Genomic DNA, 15,913 nt, shown 5'->3' with positions numbered 1-15,913 from the left:
CTTGATGACTATGAGCTGAATAAAGAGCATGAAATTCACTCTCGACTCCGAGTATATTTCACTGGCGACGAAGGTGGGATCCTGCTGAGCTGACCGCCACCACGCACTGCACCGCAGCACCGCCACCTGCTGCACCGCGGCATCGCACCGTGCATCCAGGCTTCAGCTCCAGGACCCAAGGAACCCAGAATGGCAACCGACAGCAGCTTCTCGCCATTCAAACCAGCATCAGGAGACTGGGAAGGGTACGCCGCCCGTTTCAACTTCCTCCTGCAAGCGAAAGAAGTCACCAACGATGCCATGAAGAGGGCGACATTCTTCAGCGTCTGTGGAGAGGAGACGTTTGAAATCGCCCGGGCTCTCCTTGCACCTAGAGATGTCGCTACCGTCTCTTACAAAACAATAATGGAACGGCTGAAGGAGCACTTCTCACCACAGCCCTCGGTGGTAGCTTGCCGAAATGCCTTCTACGCAAAGCGGCAAGCCCCGGGGGAAACCATAACGGGGTTTGTGACCTCCCTCCGCCAAGCCGCCCGGTTATGCAACTTCTCAGAATTGGAGAACATGCTTCGTGACCGCCTCGTCGGTGGCCTGAGGGACGAGATGTTGCAACAACGCCTCTACGCCAAAAAAGACCTCACGTTCCAGATTGCTCTGGAGGAAGCCCTGGCAACCGAAGCCGCCGAGAGGTCAACGCAAGAGGCACGACCGGCCCCGCCATCCCAACCGAGGGTCTACCACGAAGACCTCACCGACGAATCCGAATCTGACAGGGAGGAAGTACACCGAGTACAGCGGCGCACTCAAGCAGCACACACACCACAGCAGCCTCGACGAGAAGGAGGGAACTGTGCAAGCTGCGGGGAGAACCACGAGAGGAGGACCTGTCGTTTCCGCAACGCAGAGTGCAGGCAGTGCAGAAAATTAGGACACATCGCCCGGGTGTGTCGGGCTCGACTCACACGTCGACAAGCATCAGATGACCGACCCAGGAGCCCCAGGTCACACGGCACCATGCACCAAGGCAACTCGACGGAGATCACGGACTATCAGGTATTCCAGTTGCCCCATCCCAGCACAGAGAAAATTTATATAGAGGTACAGATAGAGGGAGCCCCATGCCGCATGGAGCTGGACACGGGTTCAACTCTATCCATAATCTCGGCCCGAACATTAAGGGAACTGTGCCCTAATGGGGGTCCCAAACTAAGGCCGGCCCCATTCACCCTCCGGGACTTCCAGAAACGTAAGGTCCCTACTATGGGGGTGGGGACCTTCAGGGTGCAATATCGAGGGCGAAAGCAACAATTGGACTTGCTGGTAGTTAAGGGCCCCTACGTTAGCTTACTGGGACTGGCATGGTTTGGACCTCTGGGGCTAGCCGTTACTGGGGTGAACCGCACTAGCTTACAAGTGGACGTGGACGCCATATGCAAAGAGTTTCCAGGGCTTTTCGATGGGGCATTGGGACGATATACAGGACCCCCCATTGCCCTACAGCTAGACCCCGCTGTACGACCCATCAGGCACAAGGCCCGCCGGGTCCCGTTTGCCCTGAAACCCCGCATAGACGAGGAATTGGACCGGCTCGTGGAGCAAGGAGTGCTGGAGCCGGTGCCCAACGCCCCCTGGGAAACTCCAATTGTCACACCCGTCAAGCCTAATGGTTCGGTCCGCATCTGTGCAGACTACAAATGCACCATAAACAAGGCTCTCACGGCCCATGCATACCCAGTGCCAGTGGTCAACCATGTCCTCGCCACCCTGGCTGGGTCAAAAATCTTTGGCAAACTGGACTTGGCCCAAGCGTATCAACAGTTGCCTGTGGACGAAGCCACAGCAGAGGCTCAGACGATTGTGACGCACAGAGGGGCATTCAGAGTAAAGCGGCTGCAATTTGGCGTTAGCGTGGCACCAGGCATATTCCAGAATCTAATGGACTCTCTCCTTAAAGGGATTCCTGGCGTCACCCCCTTCTTCGATGATGTACTGATCGCCGGGCCCACACCAGAGGAATTTGAGGACCGCCTCCGCTCCGTCCTGCACCGTTTCCAGACGGCGGGCCTCAAGGTGAAGCGGGAAAAGTGTTTACTGGGAGTGCCGCAGGTGGACTTTCTGGGATTTAAGGTGGACGCAGAAGGGGTCCATCCAACCGGTGACAAGGTACGGGCCATTTGTGAGGCCCCAGCGCCCAAGAGCAAGCCCGAACTTCAGTCATTCTTGGGACTATTGAACTTTTACCATGCCTTCCTTCCCCATAAGGCAGCGGTAGCGGAGCCCCTACACAGACTCCTAGATAAAAGGGCCCCTTGGGTGTGGGGCCAGCGACAAAGGGCCGCATTCCAGGCAGTCAAGGACTTGCTCGTCTCGAACTCGGTCTTAGCACACTTCGACGAGAGGCTGCCAGTGGTGCTGGCATGCGACGCCTCTCCCTATGGCATCGGCGCTGTCCTGGGACACCAACTCCCGGATGGAAGAGAGGTGCCGGTCGCATACTTCTCCCAGACGCTTGCTGCAGCCGAACGAAACTACTCACAGATTGACAAGGAGGGTCTGGCAATCGTGAAGGGCGTAAAAAAATTCCATGATTTCTTGTACGGGCGGCCCTTTACCATAGTGACTGACCACAAGCCGTTGCTTGGCCTGTTTGCCCCTGAGAAGCAGACCCCCCAAGTGTTGTCTCCACGTGTCCTCAGGTGGTCAATTTTCCTTGCCGGCTACCAGTATGCACTAATCCACCGCCCTGGGAAGGCGATGGGCCACGCAGACGCCCTCAGCAGGCTACCACTACCAGAAACAGGCCCCGACCCAGCGCCTGCGCAAGAGGTTATGACCCTGGAGCTGCTTCTCGACCGACCCATTCAGGCACAAGAAGTTGCGCACCATTCCACAAAAGATAGGGTCATCTCCCGGGTCCTGGACTGGGTGTGGCGAGGATGGCCCAGCAGCAGCCCCGGGCCAGAATTCGCTGGCTACACAAACCGCAAACATGAACTGTCGGCCCACAAGGGGTGCCTGTTATGGGGAAGCAGGGTTGTTGTTCCCCAGCCCCTCCGCAAAAGGGTCCTCACAGCCCTACACGAGACACACCCAGGGGTAGCGAGGATGAAGGCCCTTGCCAGGAGTTATGTGTGGTGGCCGGGGATTGACAGAGAGATAGAGGCCTGGGTCCAACACTGCCAGACCTGCCAAGAATCCCGCCCGGATCCCCCTAGGGCCCCAGTCCAGCCCTGGGAGTCCGCCCGACATCCATGGTCACGCTTGCACGTGGACTTCGCTGGCCCCTTCCAGGGAAAAACATTCTTCATAGTGGTGGATTCCTACACCAAATGGCTGGAGGTCGCACTGGTACCATCCACTTCTACGGCGGCAGCCATCCGGGTACTACGTAAGCTGTTTGCGACCCACGGGCTCCCTGACACCCTCGTCTCGGACAATGGAACCGCATTCACGTCAGAGGAGTTCCAGACCTTCACAGCGCAGAACGCCATCCGCCACATCCGCTCAGCACCATTCCACCCTGCCACCAATGGCCAAGCGGAGCGCATGGTGCGGACCACCAAGGACAGCCTCCGCCGCATGACACAAGGGGACTGGGAATACCGCCTTGCCGCATTTCTTCTAGCACAGCACAGCACCCCAAGCACAACGACGGGCCGGAGCCCAGCTGAATTACTAATGGGCCGGCGCCTTGCAACTAGACTGGACCGACTTCACCCCGACAGAGCTCAGGATGAGGTAGTGGTGGGGAAAGGCAGGAACCCCCGGACATTTGTGGCCCAGGACCCAGTGTATGCAAAGAATTTTGGGGCAGGCCCAGCATGGGTACCCGCCACAGTCACCAAGGTGACCGGTCCCGTGTCGTACGAGGTACTAACGGAAGGGGGGCAATGTTGGCGCCGCCACTGCGACCAGCTACGGCGACGATTCCCAGGAGGAACCCGGGAGGAGAGCGGGACAGAGGGGTCCCAAGGGGACAGCAGGGCAGTGAGGCCCGTAGAGCGAGAGGGGTGGGCAGGGGAAGCAGAAGCAGTAGGCACAGAGGGGCGCCCCGAGGCTGGAAGGACACCGGAACCAGAGCTACAACCTAGTGGTTCAGTGGCGCCAGACCAGACAGCCCCGGCACAGCCAGCAGCCTCGGAACACGAGCCAGAAACAGAACCCCTGACCAAGGAACACCCCAGGCCACAACGCACACGGAGGCGGCCAGCAGACCTTGGTGACTACGAATGCAACTTCCCGGGCAGGACTGGAACTTAGAGGGGAGGGGTGTTATGTACTGAGCTGAATCCTAGAACAATAGGATTCAGAATCAGCGGGAGCTACCCAATCCAACTCCAGGTGGAAGTGAATCCGCAACCTGATTGGCCTGCTGGAGCAGCCAATCAGGCGGCTGGCAGAAGTGAATCTGCTACCTGATTGGCCTGTAGGAGCAGCCAATCAGGCTGCAGGCAGAAGTCAATCCACAATATAATTGGCCCACAGGTGTAGCCCTGAAGTAGCCAATCACGCAAGGCCCATTGTGTAAATAATGTATATAAGCAGATGGTTTTGGGAAAAGAGCCACTCGTCTTCTCTTCTCCTCCTTGATGACTATGAGCTGAATAAAGAGCATGAAATTCACTCTCGACTCCGAGTATATTTCAGTCCCATTTATAAATTCTTCGTTATTAATAAAGCAGAGCAATTTGCGGCAAGCCTAAAAGTTGATTTATACTCACGTGCTAAGGAACCCTATCAATTTAATAATATCGGAGACTTATAACATGCCTTGTAACAGCTTGTCGCACCATCATCTGTTAAGCATTTCCTCTTAATGCATTTCATACTGGGTCTTGTAATAATTTGCTAGAGGATGCAGCTGCGTCTATTAAGCCTGAATCAATATGAATAGCACATTTTCTAAAATGGCAGCAGAAATTAAATGATTTCTGGATAGTCTAACGAGAGACAGAGTTTTTCTCTCCCTGGCTTCTTGGCTTGAAGAGAAACGCAGCTTTAAAACAGCATCACTTTGGATTTGAAAACACTTGATAGAAGCAGGACCAGCCCAGCCCTACCATTAGGTAGACTGAGGCAGCAGGCTCAGTTGGCTGATTTTGGGTGCCATGAAATGGTACAAAGCAAATTTTCAGGGGTTTAGTGTACTATTATTACATTTTTAATGCCAGAGAGGGAAAAAGGTGTTTGTGGGACTTTATCCTTTAGGCACCAAAATCATTTGGTTGGTGTTGGGTACTATGCCCACCCTTGCATTGTGTCAGGTGGCAAAATATGGTGCTACAATCAAGGCAATATTTGATACCTCCAATGGTTACAGTACAGCAAATGAAAGGTGAGCAAGGCATTTTCAAATTCTTTACCATGTTGTTGATGGTTGCTTGCTGGTCACATGCTCCAGGTGTAATGGGGTTTAGATGCAGTGGATGGAACTTGGAATTAGCAATGAAGGAGGACTCCCTGGATGGATTCCAAAATGAATTTACCTGGTCCAGGCAGAACTCGTCCCAGATCAGATCAATGGTTTACTGCCTAATCCACAGTCTGGCAGATTCCATTATGAGGTTGTCCGAGGGTTGCATGTTGTTGCCAATGCTCTCCCCTCTTGTCCTTTGAGCCTTTTGAAATGGTACCTCCAGCCACTGTGCAGGGCAGACAGTGCCTCAGGCACCTTGAATGAACGCAGAGCACCTGTTTGGCCATTGTGAGCGCAGGTTGCCTTGGGTCTTGTTATGTACCGTATTATGTATTTAGTTTGACTGTAGTACTCATTCTGGCCACCGGGGCTGCAGTCCTTACCCTGCCCACAGTGGCTGCAGTTCTCACTCAGGTCCACAACATGCAAATGAAGGATTGAGACTGCTGTTCACAGATTGGGTAACTACCCTGTTTCTCATATTTTAAGACATACCCATAAAATAAGCCATAGCAGGATTTTTAAGCATTCAAGGAATATAAGCCATACCCCGAAAATAAGACATAGTGATAGGAGCAGCAGCAATGCCGGCCGCGGCAGGAGGAGGAGAAAAACAATAAGACATCCCTTGAAAATAAGCCATAGTGTGTTTTTTTGAGGAAAAAATAAATATAAGACATGTCTTATAATATGAGAAACACGGTAGGGGAAGTTCGTTACTGTTGCAAGCTACTGAGTACTATATAAGCCATCCGGCTAAGCTATTGTGCAGTCCAGGACTCAGAGCTGAAATAAAGAGCTGGTTGTTTCAAGAGCTGTGTCTTCATCCATCTTTCCCACGACTCAACAGGCCTCATCAGACTCTTCTGATGCTTTTATGTTCTTATTTTGCATCTTACTTTAGACCAGTTACACCTGATTAGAAATGGGATCCTAATGAGTAAGAGTGAAATGCACATAAACGAATAATCGCAAACCACAGAGAAGTTTGCTTTTTGTAGAAGACGCCCACTCTCCAAAGCATGGAAACTACATCTGATGCAGTTTGTTCCGTTCAGCTCCCAATCACTTTTATTAGTTACCCACCCTTCAAGCTAAGGTCCTAAGGCGCGTTACAATGTTAAAACAATCCTAAAAACAGTTTTAAAGAACATTACAATCACAGAAATAAAGTGGGTCCTATAAACGTACACCTCAAGTGCCAAAAGCCAGGGGGAAATTTAGTAAACACAATGAAACACATTCGACCAGATATGAAGAAGAAGAAGAAGAGTTTGGATTTGATATCCCGCTTTATCACTACCCTAAGGAGTCTCAAAGCGGCTAACAATCTCCTTTCCCCTCCTCCCCCACAACAGACACCCTGTGAGGTGGGTGGGGCTGAGAGACTTCAGAGAAGTGTGACTAGCCCAAGGTCACCCAGCAGCTGCATGTGGAGGAGCGGAGACGCGAACCCGGTTCCCCAGATTAGGAGTCTACCGCTCTTAACCACTACACCACACTGGCACCACCACAATGATTAATATTGTGGACTCCATGCTAAATACAGAATTCAGCTCCACACTCAACACCATCCAAATTCTGCACTAGGAAAATGATGCAAATTGAGCATATTTTCTGGGTGTTTTCTTCTTTTACATATATATATATATATATATATATATATATATATATATATATATATATGTATATGTATGTATAACTTTATTCTGCCACCCTCCTAAATTTTAACATTTCAGCAGGCATTGCCCACATGCTTCCTAGTACATCTTCGCAGCCATAAATCCTAGAAATTTTATCTATGGTTTTAAAATGCAAACTCTTCTTTGAAGTTTAATTCAGTGTTCCTCCAAAGCCATGCCTCAATATAGTGATGTTTCAGCAGGCACGGCTCATATATTTTCCTTGCACGTTGTCATGGTCATAAGGACTAGAAACTTTATTTATTTGTGTTTTTTTTTTAAAATGGGAACTGGGATTCTCAAGAGGCTGAATCTTGGACTCCTGCAGAGCTGCAGCATGCACCCAGTTTTCATTATGACTATACTGAGATTGCAGTAAATCTCAGGGTATCCTGCTCATTTTGCCCCACAGATGCAGTGGATGGCTCAGCCGTTCATAGCTCTGCAAGCTGATGTTCTTTGCATCTTGCAGAATGTGAAGGATTTACCTCTCTAACATTTACTTTTCTTCCTTTCTCCCACTTCTTCTTCTCCTCCTCCTCCTCCTTTTTTTTTTTACAATCCTCCTACATCTATGATTTAATCTCCCCCTACCCCCCAAAAGTGGCACCCTGCTATGTTTTTGGAGATTAAATTCTTAATTATAAATTTCCTTGCTTTTGTGAGTTTGCCTCAGATCCTTAACATTTTTAATGTCATTTTTATGTGAATTTCCATGCTATTTTAATTCATTAGTCACGGGCTATCATTTTTCGATGTAATTACTGTAATTTCATCAAGTGACATAATTACAGTAAATACTTGAAGTAATTGCCATTCGTAGGGAAGAAAAAAGAGAGAGATCTGGAGGTGTAATAATGTCATCTAATAAACTATTTATGATGTGGGAAGATAAATTACGATGACATGTTTACGGCACGTAATGACATAACCGAGTCCTGCCGGCCTGCCGAGGGAGGTTGGAAATGACATAAATGAAACAAGCAATGACATCATGCGCCAGTAATAATGAAAGAAAGATGGACAGATGTGTGTGTGCCCCTTGACTGCATTTCAAGGTTTCTCTGCTACACACACACACACACACACACACACACACACACACACACACAATGTTCACAACTGGAAGCAGCAATGCTTCTGAAAACCTGTTGCTGGAAGCTTCTGGAGGGGAGGGTGCTATCGTTCTTGGGTCCTGCTCGAGCATTTGTGTGTCAAGGCCCCTAAGTCCCCCCCCCTGAGAAATAAAGACACAAGGACACAGAATTTCCAATAGCACCTTAAAAGGTAAAGGGGCCCCTGACCATCAGGTCCAGTCGTGTCCGACTCCCGGGTTGCGGCGCTCATCTCGCTCTATAGGCCGAGGGAGCCGGCGTTTGTCCGCAGACAGCTTCCGGGTCATGTGGCCAGCATGACAAAGCTGCTTCTGGCGAACCAGAGCAGTGCACGGAAACGGCGTTTAGCTTCCCGCCGGAGCGGTACCTATTTATCTACTTGCACTTTGACGTGCTTTCGAACTGCTAGGTGGGCAGGAGCTGGGACCGAGCAACGGGAGCTCACCCCGTTGCAGGGATTCGAACCGCCGACCTTCTGATCAGCAAGCCCTAGACTCTGTGGTTTAACCCACAGCGCCACCTGGGTCCCATGCACCTTAGAGACCAACTAAGTTTGTCATTGGTATGAGCTTTCATGTGCATGCACACTTCTTCAGATACATCAGAGATCTACAACTTCTCTAGACAATGACAATTCTGTTTCTCAAGCTCTTGGAGGAAGACCTTTCATTGCCTACAGACAGCCACCCAATCTTAAACAACTCCTCACCCACAATAATACAACCACCAGACTTAACACAGACACTGGAACCAGGGCCGGCTCTAGGTAAGGTCCCGGTGGCGCGGTGCACCAGGGCACCAGGCCGGGAGGCAGGGCGCTGTACGGAGAAGCCGTGCGGGACGCTGCGAGGGCGGGGGCGCTGGAGCGATCTCCACGCCTCAGCGCCAGGGCGCCCGACCTGCTCCAGACTGCCCTGACTGGAACCAGAGCCTACAATAAACCCAGATGCCAACTTTGCTGCCACATACATCCGGACAACACCATTACTGGCCCCAACAACATCAAACATACCATCTCAGGACTATTTAATTGTTCATCTTCTAACATTGTGTATGCCATCAAATGCCAACAGTGCTCGTCAGCTCTCTATATTGGACAAACAGGCCAAACGCTACGCCGAAGGATAAATGGACATAAGTGGTATCTGAAGAAGTGTGCATGCACACGAAAGCTCATACCAATGACAAACTTAGTTGGCCTCTAAGGTGCTACTGGAAGGATTTTTTTAAACAGAATTTTAGGTTAATGTTAATGGGCAAATTAAGGCCACAGCTTTGTTGGTTACAGAATGTGAGCGGTATTGGCTTAAGCATTGGCAACAACAGACTATATCTGACTCCTGCCCACCTTGCAGGAAGTTTGTAAGGGTAAACCACCAGTAGGGGGAGCCCCGCTGATGCGGATCGACTCGAGCACCCCCTGGGTTCCCGAAGGGGTTGTGGCATGGCTTCAGCATCACGCCATGGTTTAAACCAGGCCCGGCCACACCCCAAGCAAGCTGATTGGCTGCAAGGCCCCATGGCATGGCCGGGGTTGCCTCAGGGTGATGCAAAACACTGTCCCGCGCCCACACTGTGATGGGGAGGCTGAGTGGCCCGACCTCAAAGCGTTCCCCTCGTGGAGGTGGAACCTATTTTCCATGTTGGTGAGAAGGAGAAAACATGGTAACAGATATTTCCCTGGATGCCAAGATCCAGGTTTGGGGCAAGAAGTCTTGGGTGAGAGAACCCCAGCAGAGATTTAAAATAACAAAGTATGCAGGAAGGCAAGGCATGGAAATGTAGGCTGTTAGACCTTAAAAATGCGCCCTTCTAAATGCCATACAAAGTTTCCCAGCATAGAAAAAGACCACACGTCTGGTAAGTTAGAAATGGTTTACTTACAAACTTTCCAAAGGTCAGATTCATGTGTTTTTCCATACAACATTCAAGGAATAGTGCAGTCAAAGTTGGATTAGTTACAGTGGGGAAAGCCCTGAATACTGGTAGAAAGATTCCTTCAAAGTCTTCCACAGTCTAAACAGCAACAGGATGGCAGGATGGTTTTTCTGTCCATCACAGGTCTTGATGAGCAGAAATGCATCACATTCCATATACTTTTCACCTGGCACCTGTAGGCTTGCATCAGTGTGTGACATGCGCATCAGACCCTAATGGCTCAAGTCAGTTGGAACTAGTGTGCTTCAGCTGACTGCATTTTTTCCCAGGACCAAGCAGGAAGCACCAACTCCAAAGGCGTTGCGTCTTGCTGACATGGACTTTTCCTGGCTCTGTGGCAAAGTGTCCAAGCACCTGAGCACAGATTCTCACAGCCCAGCATCGGTTGAAACATCATTGAAATTAACCGGTGCCTGAGTCACATATATTGAATTCCATGCAGCTTTTGCAAGGCTGCCCATGAAGCAATATGGAGCAAAAAAAAAAAAAGAGGCTCTCTAACTCTGATTTCTGGCAAATAGAAGGGGAAGAAATGGAGGCAGTGAGAGATTTTACTTTCTTGGGCTCCTTGATTACTGCAGATGGTGACATCAGTCACGAAATTAAAAGAGGCCTGCTTCTTGGGGGGAAAAGCAATGACAAACCTAGACAGCATCTTAAAAAGCAGAGACATCACCTTGCTGACAAAGGTCCGTATAGTTAAAGCTATGGTTTCCCCAGTAGTGATGTATGGAAGTGAGAGTTGGACCATAAAGAAGGCTGATCGCCGAAGAATTGATGCTTTTGAATTATGGTGCTGGAGGAGACTCTTGAGAGTCCCATGGACTGCAAGAAGATCAAACCTATCCATTCTGAAGGAAATCAGCCCTGAGCGCACACTGGAAGGACAGATCGTGAAGCTCCAATACTTTCGTCACCTCATGAGAAGAGAAGACTCCCTGGAAAAGACCCTGATGTTGGGAAAGATGGAGGGCACTAGGAGAAGGGGACGACAGAGGACGAGATGGTTGGACAGTGTTCTCGAAGCTACGAACATGAGTTTGACCAAACTGCGGGAGGCAGTGCAAGACAGGAGTGCCTGGCGTGCTATGGTCCATGGGGTCACAAAGAGTCGGACATGACTAAACGACTAAACAACAACTACTCTGATTTAAGTGAAGCAGCAGTCTTCCATTGGGTTTGCATTACAGTTAGTGGTTGGTTGGGAGGGATCAGGACACTTTTCAACACTTTCTCTTTCCAGTGTGGACCTTGGGGTCTCAAATTTCAGCAGCACCCTGTGCGGAGCCAAAATTCATCCCCCCTCTGCCTGCCTCTTGCCTTCCATTCTGTATCATGGTTCTAGCGCCCCCTTTGGCACCCCAAGGCTCTGCACCTAGTGCCACCAAATCAGTTGTGTTTCCCTAAATCCGCCTCTGCTCTTTCTCTTCTATGTAGTCTGAATTTTCAATTCAAAAAAGTTGCAAGCCGGGGATGCATTTATTATTATTTTTAAATGAAACTGCAAAATAGAGGATGCTAAAAGATTTGCCAGCATGACAAGCTAAATCAGCCTCCCACAGCTAAACAAAGCTATGGGAAGCCACATTGCCATCCAAAGAGGGTGATTGTATCGCTCAGATGGTCAGGGAAGGGACACATGCCAAAGGAATGACAGAGAGTTATGCTAATTCGAAATGATTAAATCAAGAGAGATGAGGCTATTGCCGGCTAGTTTTTGGTGCCCTAAACCTGATTGACAGATCATACCATTAGGCTGAATGAAGAGATTTTGCACATATTTCTCCCCCATAAAGAGCGAGTGCTAGGGGTGACTCTGTTTGGCTGCGATGGAGATGCATGCCAGGGTCTTTAGAATCTGATGGGGTTGCCAGCCATCTTGTGCTTGAAGGGCTGTCGAATGGCGGGCAGGCAATTCAACGGTCCAGACATAAAATTGAAAGCTTTGGAGGAATGGCAAAAATGCCCCATCTCTCATCTCAATTTACGACGACAACAAAAAAAAGAGAGATAGGGGGAGGGAGCACTTCTGTAGCAATTGCTGGGCTCAGTCTGAGGCATAGACACCTCCCAAGTCTCTCTCTCTCTCTCTCTCTCTCTCTCTCTCTCTCTCTCTCTCTCTCTCTCTCTCTCTCTCTCTCTCTCTGTGTGTGTGTGTGTGTGTGTGTGTGTGTTTGCCTGTCTTCCACAAGAAACTTTTTTTTCTCTATTTGTGATCCTTGCCAAAGCAGAGATTGGGATAGCATGAAATGTTGAAAAGCCATCACCATCATCTTCTGGAATGTGTAGGTTCAGAACCAGGCCCATTCGGTAGATGGATGAACAGATGGTGAGATAGAAAGATTGATAAAGATAAATAGATGGATAGAAGGAAGGAAGGAAGGAAGGAAGGAAGGTGCAAAAGGGGGAAACTGCTTTTGGTCTAGGGTGGCCACTTACACATTGCCAAAAAGAAGGACAAAAAGAGATTTGCATAATATTTGCATATGCTAATTTACATATATAGATGCACATTTAGAAATAATTAGTCTACATCAAATAGAATTGCATCTCAGCACAGTGGAGAAGTCTCCACCTGCTGCTGAGATGCCAGCCAGCTTCTTCAGTATCTCTGCTTGCCCTCCTCATCCTCATCATTGCAGTTCACCACAATAGTTGCCCCTGACACAAAGCAATTGAATGCCCCTACTGAAACAGGGGCAAGTAATCAAGGAAGGGGAGCAGTGGGAATGAGCACACTCACACCACCCTTTCCATTATCCCTCTCCTCTCACTCAGATGGTGCTGGACTCTCCTTCCTTGGAGGTTTCTAAGCAGAGGTCCGATGGCTACCTGCCATGGATGCTTTAGCTGAGATTCCTGCATGGCAGGGGGTTGGACTAGATGACCCTCATGGTCCCTTCCAACTCTACAATTCTATTGTTCTAAACAGATGTGAAGAAGACTCCCTGTGCATTTCAGAACCCTGATTTTCCAGAGCAGCAAGTCTCCATGAGTACAGAAGCCTGCACAGTGCCTCACAAGGCATTGGAGGGAGATGATTATGGTGATGTCCCTGTTGCTCTCCCTCATGTGATAACTTATGGCTCATCAAGCTTGGTCTTTGCTGCCTTATGAACGGGGCTGCGGCTTAAATGATTCACAAACATTCGGATTGTGTGTGTGTGTATGGGGGGGGTGCTTCTCCACAAAGGCACCTGGCTTGAAGAACTTTGTTTTTCGTCTTAACAAACTTAGCAGCAACCAGCCAGGCCCTTCCTACAGCAGTACATTCCCAAACTGCTGCCAACAAGTGAACAACCAATTTAGGAAGGATGAAGGTATAAAAAGCCAGAAGTGCAAACTAAAGAGTGGAACAACAACAACAGCAAGTTCTTCAGTTTCAACAAGAGCTTTGGAAGCTGCTGCGCTTTTCAGTATTCCATTTCCCAGCGATGATCATCGTAACAAAATAAAGTCTTTGAAAAGGAACTTGTATTCACAGCCTGATCGCTCTGTCTGTCTTATTGACAAGCAGAGTTGTCATTTGACCAAATTGAATACAGGTAGCATTTGCATCGCCCCTCCTCCACCCCCCAAGAAGCAGGCACCTGGAAAAGAATGCAAAAAGTCCATCATCAGCTCCCATCAGCTGTCACTTAAACATTGATATGCCTGAAAGAAAAGAGAAGATTGACATCTGTTTTGATTCTGCTGTCAGGATTGTCTTTATTGTCTGCCGGGGAGTTGCCTGTATAATTTGCTCCTCCCTGATATGATAATATAGATTGCCCTCTCGCATTCACTGGGAAGAAAGGGAGTTTACCTGTTAAACGCACCACCTACGTACGATGTCTCCGGTGAACAAGAGAGGAACAAAGCTTTGACGGGAATATAGATCCCTCAGGCTGCATCCCTCTGCTCGCTGCTTTTCAATCAAACTCTGAAACGAGATAAAGTCGAGCTTCTTCCCAAAGTTAGAAACTTCACGTGTCTGTCTTTGGAAGCTGCTTTGTTTTTCCTTGCTCATGAAACCTCCTTCAATACTTTCCTTTTAAAAAGAAGTTTAAAAGAGGTTTATTTGTTTTTATTTTTTGGCACCTGCTGATACATATTCCTTGATGGTAGGATTCTAAGCCTGATTACAAAGCAGTAATGTCAGGGACTGGCTATGCACTGGGGAGTGGTGGCTGGATTCTGATGCGTGGCCACCGGGAGGAAGGGAGGTTGGAGACTGACTTGGAAGAAGGGGTCAGTCAACTGGGGGAGCCTCTAACAGCAAGAAGATGAAAGGCAGAGGCAGGAGAAGCTGCAGGGTTGGAGAGTGAAGAGCAGGTGCAGGAGGGAGGGAGGGAGGGAGAGAGGTCAGGCCGGTGTGGAGTCAAGGGCTTCCGCACCTCCTCCTTCTGCCCCCACCTCTCCTGCTCCACTGTCTCCCAGGATCAGGAGAGGATTGAAGAGGGAGGAGCAGAGTCGGATTGCACACAGGCGTAGTCTTCGCCTGCTTGTTCGCAGCTCAGGTGGGAGAGATACATGAGCTGAGGTTAGGGCCGGGGCCTCGCTGTTGCGGCAACTGCCTCATTGGATGCACATCTAGGAGTAACAGAGAGACGTAGGAGAGATGACACGTAGGAGAGATTTTCCTAACTTGTAAGTGTACGTTTGACAATAATACAATGACTGGTGGGAGCTCTCCAGGATTTCAGACAGGGGATCTTTCCTAGCCCTACAGGGCGATTCCAGGGATCAAAACAGAACTTCTGCGTCCAAAGCAGATGCTGTATCACAGAGCAGTGGTCCTTCTTTGGACAACACCATGCATTTCCTAACCCAATGCTGGACCAATACTCTTGGCATCTAAACAGTGTCCCCTGCTAAAATAAAGAGGTAAAAAAGGTAAAGGACCCCAGTCAAAGGCAACTATGGGGTTGCGGTGCTCATCTCGCTTTCAGGCTGAGGGAGCTGGCGTTTGTCCACAGACAGTTTTCTGGGTCATGTGGCCAGCACGACTAAACCGCTTCTGGGGCATGGAGGACCATGACGAGTGCCAGAGCACACGGAATGTCCGTTTACCTTCCCACCATATTTATACACTTGCACTGGCATCCTTTCAAACTGCTAGGTTGGCAGGACCTGGGACAGAGCAACGGGAGCTCACCTCGTGTGGATTCAAACCGCCAACCTTCCAATCAGCAAGCCCAAGAGGCTCAGTGGTTTAGACCACAGCGCCACCCGCGGCCCAAATTCTTGCTTTTGCAAACTCCTGCTTCCATCTACCCGCCCCTCATGGTGGCATCTGATTAAGCAATATTGGCACTGCAGCAGGTCCGGTTAACACTTCATGCATCTGATTACCGTAAGCGTACTCTAGTCCAGGAGTGTGAAACCTAAATGTGGCCTTCAGGCCCTTATATGGCCCTTGGGACTTTTACTAGGCCACACCCATCTCCCCAGACCACCCATCTCACCAGCACTCTCACTTCCTCCAGGGCTTTTTTTCCTGCCTCGAGTGTATCCATGAATTGTGAAGGTGCCTCTGGCTTGATGGAGAGATGCCCAGGTGTAGAAACCTCTGTTTTCTTTGGCTTGCCTCTGGCCTACGGTATAGTGCTAAGAACCACATATCTTGTCCTACCTATTTTTGTCTCTTGCTTGTTCTATGTCCACAGTGATTTATGTCACTGTCCCTCTTAAAGGTACCACAGCCCCCCCCCTATTTTCTGCTCATCACTCTTCATTACAGATGTTTCTGGAAAATCCCACCCTTAGAATTTCTCCCCAGA

Source organism: Zootoca vivipara, chromosome 10 (assembly GCF_963506605.1).
Source record: "Zootoca vivipara chromosome 10, rZooViv1.1, whole genome shotgun sequence".
Lineage (NCBI taxonomy): Eukaryota > Metazoa > Chordata > Lepidosauria > Squamata > Lacertidae > Zootoca > Zootoca vivipara.
The sequence above is the reverse complement of the archived record's forward strand: the minus strand, read 5'-3'. Positions refer to the sequence as shown.